Raw genomic sequence first — 11,020 nt, 5'->3', positions numbered from 1 at the left:
CATGGCAAGCCGTTCCACAGGACTACATCCAGCATCTCTACGATCGTCTCCATGGGAGAATAGCAGCCTGCATTGCTGCGAAAGGTGGATATACACTGTACTAGTGCCGACATTGTGCATGCTCTGTTGCCTGTGTCTATGTGCCTGTGGTTCTGTCAGTGTGATCATGTGATGTATCTGACCCCAGGAATGTGTCAATAAAGTTTCCCCTTCCTGCGACAATGAATTCACGGTGTTCTTATTTCAATTTCCAGGAGTGTATTTGTAACTGTTATGTGTCTTTGCAAGCCTAGCATATGTCATATTAATTGTAGGTCCACTTCTTATGTTATGGTGATGAACTGTTCTCCTTAAGTCAAATTTACTCAGATTCTCTTTAACAAAGACAAGACAGTTGTAAATATACACCCCAGGCACTGTCATTATATTTAGTTTCTTAAAATAATCTCGACATGATTCATACGGGCTAAGTCCTGCTATGCACCTTATGACTTTCTTTTGTCATTTAAACATTGATTTTGAGCCTACAGAATTGCCCCATAATAGTATTCCATAACTCAGATGTGAATGGCAGAATGCAAAATATGTATATAACAGAAGTTCTTTACTGACACTGCTCCTCAGCTTGCACATCAAATATATGACATGTACCAGTTTGTCACATATCTTCCCTGCTGTGGGTATCTCAGCTGAGCTTTTGATCTATATGAAATGCTAATAATTTTACTGTTTTGTTATTATGTCTGGAAGCATTCAGATTGAATACAATACCTTTAGTTGTACTACCATTCTTCTGCAGTACATTTGCCTCAAACCAAGTAGTGCACCTCTCCTTTGCCACTGCCACGCTGTGTTGCACATTTTCAAGATTGGTATCACATGTGATGAGTGTTGTGTCATCAGCATATAGCACTGAATCACATAATACAACTGCAGGTAAATCATTTATATAAATAATGAAAAGGAAAAGTCCAAGAACAGATCCTTGAGGTACGCCCTTTACAGCTGGGAGATATTCTGACATTTGATTATATGTGTTAACTAACAGTTTTAGATTGTCCAAGTATGACTGCATTAGACCACAATCTAATATAACAGTCGCGACACTCACTGCTGTAAAAGTTGTTGCCGTTTGACAGATGGAGCGACACTAGCGCTCCAAGCGGTAGGTAAGGTGAACGTCAGACGCGTCGTAAGCATAATGTTTGTTTACATCCATTTCCTACGTAATTTCCGCATTATTTGAGTTATTTTCTTGCCTCCAAGGGTTTGTGTGGTATCAGAAGGCATATATGTTTCTAAAAATGATTCTAAAATAAGCGCCAGCACGGACAAAAATCATGAATAGAGTGGCAAGCTACAACACATTCGTGAAGAAACACTTGTGACATTGGACAGAATTGCAGCTTACCACGTTCATATCAAAAGAATATAAACACACAGATTCACATGTCAGAAGCACAGACATGTACCTCTACTTGCAAAAACGATCGACAGCTCGTTTATCGTTCTGTAGGCCTACTGCGTTTGTTTGTCATTTTCGCCTGTTGCCACAAGTACGACCTTCATCTTTTTATTATTCTAAGTGGGACAAGCAACTGCCAAATAGTGGGAAGAATATGCTGAAAACACTATAATGAGCTGATTACACTACATTTCACGAAAAACCAAATATTTGTATAATTTTCAAACAATCTGTCAGTGAAGAAGGTGCTGACAAAATAATGTCATCACACGAAAGAAGCAAGGGAAATTAAGTGACTAACAACAGAAGTGAACGAAATACATACCAAAGAAATCAGCAGCCCAAATGAGCCAACTTCTTCAGTTTCTTATTTGCTTTCTTGTTGTTAGAAACTACGTCTTGATTCCAATATTTCAGCCTGTAAACGAGTCTCACTTTAACAAATAACTTGATTAACAGCAGCTTAGTTTCTTCACAACATCCAGGAGGAAAACTTGGGACAGCCATCAACAAGTTCACATATAATTCACCACAGTTTTTCTTGTGAGAATGTTCATCAAAAACTGAAGCCATCTGATTTTCACAATCCCTAAAAAATAAACAAATATTTTCACTGCAAATAACCAAGCTTCCAAAATTGTCTTCGTAACTTTTGAAATGGCAATAAAATTTGTCATTTGCATCTAAGTCCTGGCTGTTGTCTACAAGTAGATTCCTGCACTTGACACAATTATGTAAAGAAAAAAGTTTCTTCAAGATGTAACCAAACACATATCTCATACTGTTTTGTTCTCCAAGGTCTGCTGGAACTTCCACATTTGGTAGCTTTGTTGCAGAACTTGTATCACTACTGCATAACAACTGTGAGACCTTTAATGTTTGAGCAGATTTCATGTCCAGTATTGCCTGACCCCAGTCAATTCCTTCACAATTACTGCTTGCCACATTAGAAGAATTTATCAGTTTGCTTAGTGTACAGTTGTTAAATGCAGCACAAAACTGCCTTGGAGATGGGTTGCTGCAAAAACCACCTCTCTGCCTTACAGTTGAAAAAAAGTTTTCCAATGTGTCTTGGTTAATTTTACGTGAGAATAAGTACAATTTTGTTCCAGTCAGTGCCTCGGCAGCAAGCATTTCCAAAGCACATATATTGCTTAGAAGCCCCTTTACACATTTTATCCTCAGGGAGTAATCTTTTCCATCAGAGCCTACAAATTTCCAAGAGTGAATCCATGGCTTCATCACATGTAGAACATCCAGATGCTCTGAATCACTCCTAATACAGTTCCTTAGATGCACAGGCCCTTTCACACTGTATGTATTAAAGATATCAAAAATGTCATTAACTTTCTGACAAAAGTCTGAAGTGCCAGTTGCAGATAATGGCATACTACCACAAAACACAAGTGTGTCAATACCAGCTGCCACTGTATGGCTTAACACACGAACTGCAGTACCCACTTTCATTTTTGAAAAAGCTGGCAGTTCGACAGCTTTTTTAGTCAGCTTGGGAGCTAACTTGTATTTCCTGTGCAAGTCATTTGAATAGAGCTGAGAAATGTCCTTCCAAGAAGCAGTACCAACCAAACCATCATTTGATGTATGAATTATGTCATACCTAAATAGGTTGTTTCTGATGCTCTTAAACAAATGTGGGGTGTCATAGAAGAAATAGATCTTCTGCTCCTCATATACCAAACTTGGATTGTCTTGTGTAATTCCCAGTCTCTTTCTCCAGTCCACAAAATTTGAACCCTGATCAGTCACACAGGTCTTCACAACCAAGCCAATTTCCTTAAGTCTTTTGACTACTTCATAAAATATAGCAGTCAAATGAATAGCTCCCACTGTTCCTTTACAAAAACAGTAAAGCAATGATTGTTTGAAACATGAAAAAATGCCATTAATCATTATCACCAACACACTGTTGGCAATTTTAGCTGTGCGTGTAAACCCCAAGTCCTCAAAACCAATAACAGTGTCAGAAGTGCTGTCATATGTCAAATCTGCCATTAGCGACATTTCATCCAATGACATATTCACAAGTTTATCATTATCAGAAAAATGTTGCACCTTTTGCTTTAAAAGATGGAATATATTGTCACTTATGCCACATTTTATATGTATGCCTTCCACATACCTTTGTAGTGTACGCACTGATGGAAGCATAAAACATTCTGATAAAAACCTGTATGCCTGAGTGCTGTAATATAGTAAATTTAGAGCAAACAGCTTATTTTCGTCTTTCCATCTTGCAGCACGTTTCTCTTTCAATGGCATGCTAATCTGGCTTAACAACAAGTCAAGGGCATCTTTTTTTAAATATCGGGATCCTATAGTCTTTAACATTCGTTTGTCCTTGTTCACTTGCTCCTTCTGATACAATTTCTGTCGCTGTCTGTAGGCACTTTCCTTGTCCCGTAATAGTTTCGCTCGAAGTCTAGCGATTTGCACATTCTGACACTTCACACGCTTTTGCAAGACACGAACAGCCGCACTTAATCTAACCACTTCATCGTCAAAGCAGGTCTGTGTTGACGATTCACACGAATCTGGCACTGATACATGGTGAGCTGAACCAGCTGCTTCTGTGTCATAGGACTGTTTTACTGCTTTAGATTGACTGTCGAATCTTTGTGGCAGTTCCCTCTTCATCGTCAGCTGAGGTGGCTTATTTGGAATGTCAAACAGGGTGGGTACTGCATTCCACACGAGTTTGTTGTTGTCTGCGTTCATGAACTGGTTTTGTTCGAAATGTAGCGAACAAAACCTAATATTACTATACAGGTACACTGGATCTTTCTTCATGAGGTCTTCTCGCCTGCTATTAACAAGCCATTTTCTGCTCCTAAAACGAAACATTCATCATTTATACACATATAGTTTGCAAGTGAATCCTGACGATACAGTTTAGTAACATGATGGTTATACCTCTCAGGATCCTTAGGAAACCTAAAAAAGACAGCTTTGGTATCTTCTTTCTGTTGTTGGTGCAATTTATTGCGCTACAAACGCTCCCGCCAGTAAAAGCCATTGTAAAAATCAAAATAAACAACCACTATTCTCCTTCACGATCGCGCCGAACTCACAGTGTAACCTACCAGCCGCTTGGGGCGCTGCTGGCGCTGTAGGCAACAAAATCGAGGCGAAGTGTCGCGACTGTTATATTAGACTGTGGTTATAGTGCAGGTTATGGCATTAGAACTATGACAAGAGTCAAATAAAAGGAAGCCAAAACCCAAATGTTAGATCCGAAAATAGATTTTGTGTAGGTTTATATCAGGGCTTCCGAATACATTAGCAAAAGAAATTGCACCCGAAGAAGACAATGCTGTCTGCTACGGGAAACCAACCAACAGCTTTGTAAATATTATCTGCAGACACGCCACTCCTCCAGTATTTTATAATCTTATTCTATACATTGACCTAGGCATTTCGAATATCTGATTTTTAGTTTAACAACTTCCGCATCACACTCAGAGACTACTTCCCACATATAAACCACAATTTATACAGTGCTTGATCTCACAACCACTTTCTTCACCTCAATTTTTTGGTTACGTATCAGTTTTATTTATTTGTTATTTATTTATTCACCCAAAGATCTTTCAAGGTTTTGGGATAGGCCTATGTCGTTGGTTTGCAAATATAGTGCGCACACACACACACACACACACACACACACACAGATTGCTAAAGAAAATTAAACATAAGTTGTTGTTTTCGTACTTCCAGGAACTGCGACATGGTACCTGCCGACCACTGTTTTGACTTTTTTCTTTAACAAAATGAAAACACACTGAAATCGAATGGGGTACAACAGCAATTACTCCGTGATAACTGCGACAGAACACCCGTGTTACGACATGCAGCCACCAGTGAGCAGTGGAGGAAGCAAGGTTGCATAAAAAATACAACCAAGCTGAACTACTTGAAGCATAACGAAAGTTGCGTATCTGAAGATGCACCAGTCAACACTGGAAGTTCACACATGCAACTGCACTGCGCCATTAGCTGTGGCGACACTTTTGTTGCATGTGTGAACCAGGCTTTAAGCCAGGTCAATTCCAGGTGTAGAGTGCAAATTGTTAAGATGTCTATGGAAATCACGCGCAAAATCCACGGTACTTTTGAACGGCATCTGACGGTGCAAGTCGTGTCGATATACAACACAATCTGCTGCTTCATGCATCTTTAACAGTAAAATTTACTTTCGTTCGCTGCCATGCCGCACTGCGCTCAGCTTAAGCAATTATTACTATTAAATGTGGCTGAAGCAGCAAATTTGAAGCAATTTTAAATCAAAAGACAGTCGCAGACTTCACTTAGCTCAGTATAACCACATTTAAGTTATGACATTCAAAATCTGCAGAGCATTTGCGGGCGAACCTTTCGCAGTACTTAACCCACGTATTGGCAATGAGAATTTTGTGTTGCGCGTTTTAATGCTCGCTCCGTAGATGTTTTTACTGTAAGGGCACTGCAAGGAGGAGGAAGCCAAACGCTTTCAATGTTGCCAACTGCTTGACACCAGTCAGTTGCGTGCTTTCTCAAAGCTACAATAGATGTCACGGCTATCGTAAGTTTGTAAACTCTCTGACTGACGGAAAAAAAAATCTGTTTGTGTGAGGAGGGTCTCGCAGGCAGGTGGAGTGTTCGGTGTTTGCAAAGTGTTTTGTGCGTTTTGTGTTGAAGTAAGGTAGCTGTAAACAGATGGAGACCAGCTGTAGTGAAACGAGACTGCCGTTGTATTAGGATCCTGTAAGTAGAAATTTGTGAATTTCCTCACAGCACCATAAATGAACAGAGAAGTTTCCTAGGTACGGTTTGATGTTGCCGACTTTGTTTTTGTGCCTGATTTTGAACTTCAGATGTATTATGTTTTTATTGACAGTACCCCACAACAACAGTGTAGAAAAGTGATCATGGTGTCCCTCGTATTCGCCTAGTTAACGATGTGAAATTCAAGCAATAGTTACAAATTTGATATTTCTGGTCGGATGTTAACAAATATACTGCAGTTGTCAAATACAGCCAGCACAGTCGAGTGGTTAAAGAGACGAAAAAACCGCATCACATAGAAACATGCATTACGCATTTCTGTTTGGAAATAAAGTTTAAAATTGGTTGTCACGTATATAATGTGCCCCTTGCCATTTTTTATTAGGGCTCTTACAATTTGACGTTGCATATTGAGTTTAAATAGAGAACGTTTTTTACTTCGGTACCGGTTTCTATTGAATTGTCAGAAAATGCATAACATACGGTTAAAGCTAGTTTGTATATACTGTCGGCCTACTGCATAACCCGATAGTAGTTCTTTTTAAACGTCACCTATAGTGAAAGAATTCTGCACACCTACCCAAGTGATCCTTGGGAATCCCTGTGCAAGATCTACTATTCGTACATATATACATGCAGAACGTAATGCTAATTTCTCACTGAAATGAGTTCGATACTACATAGCGCGATTAAGGAATCCGAAGTTAGGAAGAAGCACATGTGCCGTAAGTTTGATACACCTTTGTTCCACCGTAATATACAGTGTTTTATTTGTAGAAATTATGTAAAGGATCAAAATAATACCTGTAATAGCCGACTTAGCTACTGGAAACTGCTGGTTTTCTCTCGTTTCTTAAAACTGCAGTTCACTGCTATTCCGCCAATATTTCGATCAGTTGTGATCGTATTGTGAGCATATTGATGATGTTGCAGAGAAATATAAATCACAATCGACACATTGCAATTCAAATTGAGGATATGTTCCGCAGGAATCAGATCAGTATATGGTATAAGGACAGATTATATTAATTTAAGAAAAGTGCAAATTAGTATGGAAGATGGTATGCTGTGTGATATGATAATACTGATAATATGTGATGCTGTTAATAAGTTTCGTTTCATACACTTCGAGGTTTTGTTGTATGTTGTTTGGAAACTTTTTCACTTCTCATTAGTGCACTTTGCATTTTCTATCATTGACTGTAGCATATTTTCATATTTAAAATTGAAGCAGATGTCCAGTGCAGAAATACTGGAATAAATAAAATGTTGAAAACCTAGTTTCCGCTACTTTCGAGATAACTTTATCGATTGTAAACTTTTTCAGCAACACTATCCTGTTAGTATTTTTTTTCCATGGTGTCATTTCTAAGTCCCAAAAGCACATAGGTTGGAGAGAAGCTTGAGAACCTTCCATGAGAACCTCTGTATTTGTTGCTAATTGCTCTTACAGTGGCCAATTTAGATACAAATCTGACAGAACAAAAAAAAAAGAGTGCTGCAATACAAGCAGAGTTGGTACCACAACAATACGTCCTTTGCTTTTGGGGACAAATTTAAATTCCTCTTTTTCCATCTCTTATGGTTTTCAGTGACCTTTTGATGTGCTCCCCCTTTAAAACATGAAAATCCAACTTTGAGAAACGGCTGTTCACAGTCGGAACTGAAAGGTGACTCTGTAGAAACTACTGGGAGGTACTTGGAAGTTATTGAATAAGTCTTTTGGCGCAAGAGAACCGAAAATTTCGATCCACATTTAGCTTCAGTGGGAAATATTGTGGAAAACATTTTCTGCTTGGATGTCTAACAGAAGAAGAAGAAGCTTATCAGTATAGTAAGCTCTTTCTTATTTGTCTCGAAGAATTCAAACTATCTGTACAGAGTTGATAGTTGCTGTAGCAGTGTATAAAGTCACTGTTATGCGAGCTTATCAGTGTCTTGAGAATTAAGGCTTTGGGAAGTATGATATCGTTATCGATCACTCCACGATTTGGATTGTGCTGAAAGTCCACAACATGCTCTAGCGCCTAAAGCAGTTTTGTTTCCTCGGTGCTATGTATATAAACTTCTTTTGTGATCTCCATTGTCGGTCGCGATATCATATTTTATTCCTTTCTTCTGTATATGTTAGGCTACTGCAGCCCAAGGCAGATTTGCAGATTTTCTTTCACGCCGTTTCTGTGAGCTTCAGTAGCGTTGAGACTGTGAACAGAAGGTAGGTTTTGCACGGCACGTGTATTTGTAACCATTTTTCGCTGGATTAAACCAATTTTGATTGCGTATGTTTGTCACAGGTCTGAGCGACCTTGCTTCAGATGAAATTTTTTGAAAGGAGAAGTGGCGGCGATAGACTGAACTGCATAGGAATATAGAACAAATTATGCGGAAGTCCTTACATGACAATGAGAATGGAATTTATGAATTGTCCTCACTGTTGCCAAGCCTAGTAACTTAAATGCCTCACTTGGGATGAGCAAATGTCACCTTGTGGCGAATGCCTTCTCTTAGTCTTCGAATCTGCCCCCCCCCCCCCCCCACCCTCTCTCTCTCTCTCTCTCTCTCTCTCTCTCTCTCTCTCTCTCTCTCTCTCTCTCTCACACACACACACACACACACACACACACACACATATATATATATTTGATAGCGTAAACGTTGTCGTGGCAGTACTAGAGGGTTGTCAAGTCAACTTGTAACATATTCTCTGCTGTAAGCTTTACAAGACGTCAGCAGATATAATGGACTGTCGAGCCCAATACAGCCGCGTTGTATTTAATTGGATTGTGTTCAATTGTATTAGCGTCGTAGTTGTGACCGAGACAATTATCTTACTTCTGCTCCACAATGTCCGACGCCAGTCTGGAGTTCGCATCGGCGCCGCTTGGTTTCCCTCACGCGGATGTGTGGCGCGTCTAGCGATGCGGGGTCGACCTTCTGGAAGGACGTGATCTCCCTGCTAAACGGTGGCGGCAGCAGCAACAGCAGCGCGCGAAGCATTTGGACAAAAGACGGGAGCACTTTCTAGCCGACGACTTCCTTCTTCACAAAGCGAAATTGAACTGTGGTCGTTAACGGATGCTGTTTTCTTAATACTCGTCCGCCCCATTTATATGATTGTGTAACCAAGGAACCAATCTGAAGATTGGAAATTTGAGAAAGTCTGTATGGAAATGTTTCTTCCAGCAGTGGCAGAGAGTTGAAATTTTGCCAGACTGTGTGTTCTGAATCACAAGAAAGTTTACAATTTAGTGCCACGTCGACGTCCAGACCATTAAAGGTGGAGTATCACTCAGTTGGATTTATGGAACTGTTATTGATTGCATCTGTCCGCAGCTCGTGGTCTCGCGGTAGCGTTCTCGCCTCGCGGGCACGGGGTTCCGGGTTCAATTCCCGGCGTGGTCAGGAATTTTCACCTGCCCCTAGATGATTTGGTGTTGTTGTTGTCGTCATCATCATCATCATCATCATCATTCATCCCCATTACGGTCGGAGGAAGGCAACCTTGCCTAGTACGGCGGTGCGGGTCTCCTGTAGTGATTTTAGGAAACCACGGAATATACTAAGTGTGAACTCTGATCCTCCTGGATGGAAGTCCAATTTCTTTAATCATTGCACTACCTCGTTCTGTCATATGAAACTAGAGGACAAACTAATAAATTGTGTCGCTGTCGTTTCAACACTTATTCGCGGTTTCAGTGTTCCATGTATCTAGAACAGTGCACTCGTTGCTAGATACTGGTTGCTGCAGAAGGAATGGCCAGTGTTCAGGGATATGACTGTAACGAACAATCATTTGAAGCAAACAGTCTGGTAAACATGGCCACTAAAATGCATACCTTAAGTTATCTTCGCTACTGTGTAACACTTCTCTTCTACTGAAAAGTGTTCATAGCTCCTTAACGCATGCCTTTTAGAGCCTATCTTTGTTAGACAAGTTTTTTTTTGTCCATACTAATTCTCCGAAAATATGGAGAGCAAAAAACTTGTAGAGAGATTTGTTTCGCAATATCGAACATGTTTACTAGACTTTTTACTTCGAATGATCGTTTCTATCATATCCATGAGTACTGACAATGCCTCCTGGAAAACCCTTACAACGTGATTGAGGATAAGTTGAAATAATGCCATATGGGAGCCATAGACTGGATAGCCTCTTCTGTGTGGCCGGCATGCGACACGTTATACCATTTGTCAGATCTTTTCTGTCCATTTTTGACATTAGTTTTGCGCAGTATATTTTTTTTGGTGTGAATGCTAGATTCGTATTGCGCTGGATACAACCTTATGTGCACTGGTAAACATTTTGCTGTTTCTATAGCTATGTGAGTGATTTTTCAGTTTATTCTCAAATTATGTGCTAACATTCAGTACAATAACTTTTTGATCTCTTACATGTCTCTTTTAGTGGTGTGTTGTGCGCTTCTCACAGAACATGTCATCAAACACATGAGCGCTTGTTATTTGTAACATTTATTTCTGACTCACCTAACATTTTTGTTTCTAAACCGTGAAATTACGTCTATAATGCAAATATTTGGTGAATCTCAAGAGAGTATACTGTGTGTTAACTCACAACACGCATAGTACAACCAACACTTAACCTGTAAAGCGCTGGCTTCTCTCCAGTTTCGGTCGTGTACATCTCTGCAAGGTTTTGGAGTTTCTATCCGTTGTAGTGTTGTATTGGTCAACTGTAATATTGTAGTTTTCAGACATCAAATATAGTCCCAAACAGCTTATTTGCTACATTAGTGGCAACAGTCGCAAATTCAC

At 39.8% G+C, this 11,020-nt stretch overlaps 1 protein-coding gene across 3 annotated transcripts in view; it reads left to right on the top strand.

Moving 5' to 3' along the window:
* Positions 1-6,107: 6,107 nt before the first annotated feature.
* Positions 6,108-11,020, top strand: part of LOC124796266 (F-actin-monooxygenase Mical) — a 554,406-nt gene continuing 549,493 nt past the window's right edge. For all 3 annotated transcript variants that reach the window (XM_047260379.1, XM_047260378.1, XM_047260377.1), the window contains exon 1: positions 6,108-6,226. The gene's annotated coding sequence lies outside the window, so the exon portion shown is untranslated. The remainder of the gene's footprint in view (positions 6,227-11,020) is intronic.

The sequence above is a fragment of the Schistocerca piceifrons genome, chromosome 4 (assembly GCF_021461385.2).
Source record: "Schistocerca piceifrons isolate TAMUIC-IGC-003096 chromosome 4, iqSchPice1.1, whole genome shotgun sequence".
Lineage (NCBI taxonomy): Eukaryota > Metazoa > Arthropoda > Insecta > Orthoptera > Acrididae > Schistocerca > Schistocerca piceifrons.
This window is presented reverse-complemented; position numbering and strand designations above follow the sequence as displayed.